Source organism: Alligator mississippiensis, chromosome 2 (assembly GCF_030867095.1).
Source record: "Alligator mississippiensis isolate rAllMis1 chromosome 2, rAllMis1, whole genome shotgun sequence".
Taxonomy (NCBI): domain Eukaryota; kingdom Metazoa; phylum Chordata; order Crocodylia; family Alligatoridae; genus Alligator; species Alligator mississippiensis.
Window position 1 is genome coordinate 93,419,623 of NC_081825.1, and position 6,054 is coordinate 93,425,676.

The following is a 6,054-nucleotide window of genomic DNA, read 5'->3' on the forward strand; positions in this document are numbered from 1 at the left end:
TTTTTCTTCTTCATAAGCCAAAGAATGAAGGAAAAACTGTGAATGACAAAAAAAAACCCTGCAAAAGCAAAAAAAACCCAATGTTACCTCTCAACTCTTTCCATGGTGGAAAATGATTTTCATGGTGGAATATATACTAATGTGATCTCCAAAACATCCTCAACTGAGAAAGTTGTGGATTTTGTCAAATGAGTTTCACTCAAACACCTAGACATGCATGTGAACATATCCAACCCTACACACAAATATAAGCATTTTTTGAGCATAGTTAAAAAAAGAGTTGGAAAAAAGAAATAAGAGCACATTCCTCCTTTTCAGCCTGACAGAATTAGGTGGCAATTATAATACTCTCCAGAGTAAAGGTGTGGCTGTTTCTTCACATTGAAAGGATCTCTGACCCTTGTTAGATGTGTTTGGTCTGGTTGGGTTATATAGTCCCATTGATAAAATAAGGTTTTTTTTCTTTCTCTCTCAAGGCAAAAGAATTAGCAGAGACAGCATCTGATAAGCAGGCAAAACCAAACCTTGGACTAACTAGGGTACATTGATAAAACCTGAGGCATTGTGACATGACATTCAATAGGTTTGCTACTCATCACTTGGGTCAGAAAATAAAGATAGGCAAGAAAGAACAGTCGGAAACAAACTGACAAAAACAAAAAACAAAAGATATGGACATACCCTTTTGTGTTATACTCCATTATTTTATATTTCACATAGAAACTATTAAACTGTCCACAGCATTTTCAAATAACCCTTGAAGTCCAAACAAATAACTCATTACAAGAGAAACTTGAACAAATTCAAAATGTGTCTGCTGTAGCAGTCCTAGAACATAACAACAAAGGTGTGTTTCATTAAACAGTTCCAACAAATCTCTGCATGCATTGAGGCTTTTGTTAAAAGTAATCAAGACTCATGGTAGCAGTGATATCTTTTCTTAGACCAACTAGATTTTTGCAAAAAGAAAAACCACCCTAATTTTTAAATGTGAAGCTTTTAAAATTTAAATTTATATTTAAATTTGAGGATTGTGTAGCATTACTGGGTAAATTATTTTTAAGCCCTGGGGGAACAGTTTACTCTCCATAAATTACAGTATCTGTTGGAAGCAGACTAAATCAGTCAAGCTGCACTCCCCAGAGAGCTGCAGTTTAAAGACACTCCCTTTGCTTACCTAATGTGTAACCAGATGTAAAGTTAATGGCACTTCAGCTACAAGGCCAGATCTTTCCTCAGTCCCCAGGCATTCAGCAAACTACCTTAGCTGGCAAAGGATAATTAGGTCAGTATTAGCACATGGGAGGCTGTGATCTTCATCTCAAAAGGGTCAGGAAAGAGAAATGGGGGGAAATACTCTCTATTCATTCCCATATAGACATATAAATTGCCAGTCAGCTTTGCAGAACCTTAACTCTAGCTCTTAGTTTTTACTCATTTTTTACTATGGAAAAATAACAGCCGCTTTTCTATTGCAAAGAAGTCCAAAAGACTGTATAACAGGGAGCTCATAACCCCTGGGCTGTCCACATATAACACCTGAAACTAGTTTTAAGCACACTTCAGGCAGCTTAAATTAAACCACTGTTTGAGGAGAGAACACCAAATTAAAAGCTTCCTGCATGGGGTTAGTAGCTGGGCACCTAGAAAGCAGACAGGCTAGAAACAACACAGTAGAAACTACTACATGACTATCCTGGAGCTAATTACTCTGTAGAAAGCAGCCAAGGGACAGACATCTAGGTAGCCCAGAAGCAAAGAACTGCAAGGAGCTAAGTTAAACCACAGCAGGGAAGGGCAAGCTGGTCATCAGGTCAAAATAGAAACCCCTATGTGTGGCCGGACAGCCTCCTGATAGGTAGATATAGGGCTTTGGGCACATAAGCCCAGTATCTGAGAGGAAGTGATCTGGCTCTGCAGACTGAGGGAGCTCCTCGGTGAGATGTTTGCAAGAGATGGACTGACTGGCACCCATCCCAAGCTGTCCAGAGAGAGTGGCAAAGAAAGAACTGAGGAGGATTTAGAGCTTGTGGGGAAGTAATGATGACCCAGTGCAAGGAGGATTACTCTAACCAGAGGACTGGATTGTGGCTATGGGAGAGGTATGGAGGCCACAGAGGGGTGCCTGGTAGGACACCTAGTAGGCAGCCTAGCCTGGGGTCAAGGACCCAGAGGGCTGTGGGCTGGGATAGTTATAGCAGCTGTGATGGGGCCAGGGGCTCAGAGGCCTCAAGGCTGAGGCCAAAGCAGTCCTAAGAGGCCAAAAGCCCAGGGAAGGACTAGGACCAGAGGCCCAGGGAAAAGCCTTGCTATGGCTGGGCACCCAGCAGGCTGACTGGACTGTTTAATGTGTGGGGCAGAGGGTCCAGAGGATAACATTGGGCCTCTTTCTACGTTAATTTTAGGTAGTTTCTGGAGCTCATAACCCCTGGGTTGTCCACACATAACACCTGAATTTAGTTTTAAGCACACTTCAGGCAGCTCAAATTAAACCACTCCAGGGCAGGTTTCTCTCTGGCCTATGTTTCCCACTCATGTTCCACTAACATGTGAGCTACACAACTTTCCAGCATCCCAGGATGCAGTACCCCTTCCTGAGCCCTTCTGTTCTGCATGGATACACTTTCTACCCCCTAAACTCTACTGCCCAGGGGGTGGTTCTGGCACGATGCCATATCCCCACCTGCCCCTAGGGGTGTGACCTTCTCACCCCCAGGTGTGAAACCCATGCAAACAGCCTGCAGAGCATATGCCAGACAGCCAGGTTATAGATGGGTCCAGGAGTAGGGTCTAGGGAGCTGGGGGGGAACAAAATAGGAGGTGGGACTGGGTCCCCATGAGCTGGGGCTTCCTTTCTATGGCAGGGGCAGAAGCTCCCCCATAAGTGTCTTCTTCACTGCTCCTACCACCTAGCCACCCTGGGAAACTTGACCACCCCCCTCCCCCCCCCCTTAGTCCCAGTCTATTAAAACATGAGACCTTCTTTCATGCACTCCCTCTTTATTTCTTTTTAAATTCTTCTTTTTTTTACTTCACCACCCTTTCCCCACACCCATGTCCTTTCAAATTCCCATTTCATTACCTACCCCCACCCCATTAACACTCCAGCTTCATGTTCCTTGCCCCCCCACCCAACCCATCTTTCACACACCACCACCTAGAGCAGAAAGAAGCCTGTCCTAACTCACCAGCCCTGTAAAAGCAACTCACAGCTGTAGCTCCTAGCCAGGCCCTGGCTTTCCAGCCCTCTAGTGGCAAGTTGTAGCTATGTAGGCTGGGAAACAAGGTTTTTAGCCTTAAGTCAGGGTGGGCAAAATGCGGACTGGGGGCCAGATGCGGGCTGCCAAGCCATTCTATCCAGCCCGCAGGGCCCCTAAAAAATTTAGAAAATTAATATTTATCTGCCCCTGGCTGCCTATCATGCAGCCCTGGTTGGCTTGCCAAAACTCAGTAAGCGGCCCTCTGCCCAAAATAATTTCCCGCCCCTGCCTTAAGGTGTGACCGTTTCATTAAAGTAATATCTACTTGGCATGGGTGTGGCTACAGGGGTGGAAGAAGACCACAAATATTCCATAAATCAGCTGGTGCCTGGAAGCACCAATAAGGCCGGGAGGGCCACAGCATAGTGTCCAAGGGCCAATGTGGAACTAGACTGAGCTCACTCTGGGGCCCTGAGGGCAGCCTCCCTAAATCCTATAAATAACATCAAGGTGTGGCAAGCAGGATAGCCCAAGAAGCTGGAAATGCAGGGTGGGGGGTCAAATGTGCACCAGGGAATGTCCTGGCCACCCCTGGGCTCTGATCCTGTCCAACTACAGCATGTCAGAATATTTTTAACACTGTGATTTTCTATTTGAAATCTTTGGGTATATCTTGTGAATCATATTTGCATGCTGAACGATGCTAACATTATGGGGCACCCTTGAAAGGATTTTAAAACACTCCAGGGTGCTGGGACACCCTGCTTGAGAATCACTGCCCTTTTTTGTACCTCCAGTCCCATTCAAATATACCAAACTGTTACTTCCCATCCCTTGTAGCTATTAATAATAGAATCAAAACCTGTATTCTTTCTGCAGATTGTTAGTTTCTTCTTATGATTATTTTTCTGCTAATTACAAGAGGGGGTTACAAGAAACAATGGCCACAAGCTAGCAGAGAGCAGATTTAGATTGGACATTAAGAAGAACTTCTTCACAGTTCAAGTGGCCAAGGTCTGGAACGGGCTCCCAAGGGAGGTGGTGCTCTCCCCTACCCTGGGGGTCTTCAAGAGGAGGTTAGATGAGTATCTAGCTGGGGTCATCTAGACCTAGCACTCTTTCCTGCTTATGCAGGGGGTCGGACTCGATGATCTATTGAGGTCCCTTCCGACCCTAACATCTATGAATCTATGAATCTATGAATTCTCTCAGTTACCTTATTCTCTTCAGTTTTTCCACTTTAAAAAACAGAACCAAAACATCCATTTATACCTCCAGGTAAAAAAGACATGACAAATACCTTCTTTTAAAGCTTGAACAATTGCTGGCAGGCTATGCATTTTCTGTATGCTAGTCTAGAAATGAAATGTACAACACAGTTAAATTGCAGTCTATACAATTTAATTTCTTATTTTTGTTTGCATTATTAGCTAAAGTGTCACAAAGGTGATCAGTACAAATGCATTGAATTCAACTTTAAAAAAGTGGGACTCTGACATACATTTTGTAGTAATGGAGCACAAGCCAAAGTAATCAGATGTCATGTTTTAGAGTATAAACCTTCAGAATCAGTAACACATCCTACTTATCAGCTATTGAATTTTGGGACTGGCTGGTATTATGATGAAGGAGGGAGAATGCTTCTTATGTTTTTATTACTTGTGAACAAACCAATGAGGGAGGAAACAGAAATGTCTAGAAACACAAAAGGACTGAAAATGAATATAAGAGAGGTTGTCATAGAAACACGTTCATAGATAATTGGGGTTGGAAGGGACCTCAGGAGGTAATCTAGTTCAACCTTCATTACTTATTACTTATATATATAACTTATATAAAGCATTAAAAATAACATATCTAAACTATTAAGCTACAGAAAATTGCCAAACTATGAAGTCAGTAGGACTATAATGGGAGCCCCAGGCCTACAAGCACTTACTTATACTTCACCCATACTATGTGAGTGGCCCCTCTGAAGATGCTGGGATTTTGATAGCTATGTGATAAATAAGAAAAGGCTTGGAGGGTGAGCTGGGACAGCAAGCACACACTGGAAATGCTCTTGAAATGGTTTAATCCAGTGTCTTTTCTCTGGTAGTGGCCCAGCCAGCTCCATGAGCCTCTCAGAGCAGGCACGCACAACCCCAGATTTATGGAGGGCCACTAGCAAAGTACGCTTTCCAAGGGAGGGCTGCTACTGGTGGGAAATGTAGGCACTCAGCACATTTAAAGCAGTGGGGAATGTAAGCCCTAAGCATGTATAAAGCAGGACCCTGGACCATGTGTGCAGGCACATGTGCAGATGAGCAAATCACCATGCAGTGAAGAAGAGCCACTTGACTTCATTTTGCTTTTCAAATCTTTTTTTCAGCAACGAACAAGTGCTAAAACAAAACAATAAAACAAAACAAAAACACCCCCAAAACTAGACTGCAGGGATTGCCCTGCTGGGCCCCAGGCTATACTGGGATTTCTCAATCTGGTGTCCCAGCACCCTGGAGCACCTTGAGATCCTTTCAAGAAGGCCATGGGGTGCCAAGCACTGCTATACATTTCAAAGCCAAACTCGGGAGATTTCAATCAGGAATCCACAGCACCAAAGGGGATTCAGCCCTGTTGTGGGCTGAAATCTTTGGAGCAGCAGAACGATCTATTACTTTTTCCCTAGTCAAAACACCAACTAAAAATGAAAAAGTGGCATTTTCTGAGCAGGCCCTCATGGCCAGTGAGGTGGTCCCTTGAAGCTGTGGAGAGATGCCTTGAGTCTAAAATGCTCCAAAGCCATGGTGGGGCTACACATTGTGCCACCGTGCCTCCAGTTTTAGGTTCAAGGCCCAGGATAATCTGCCTGGGG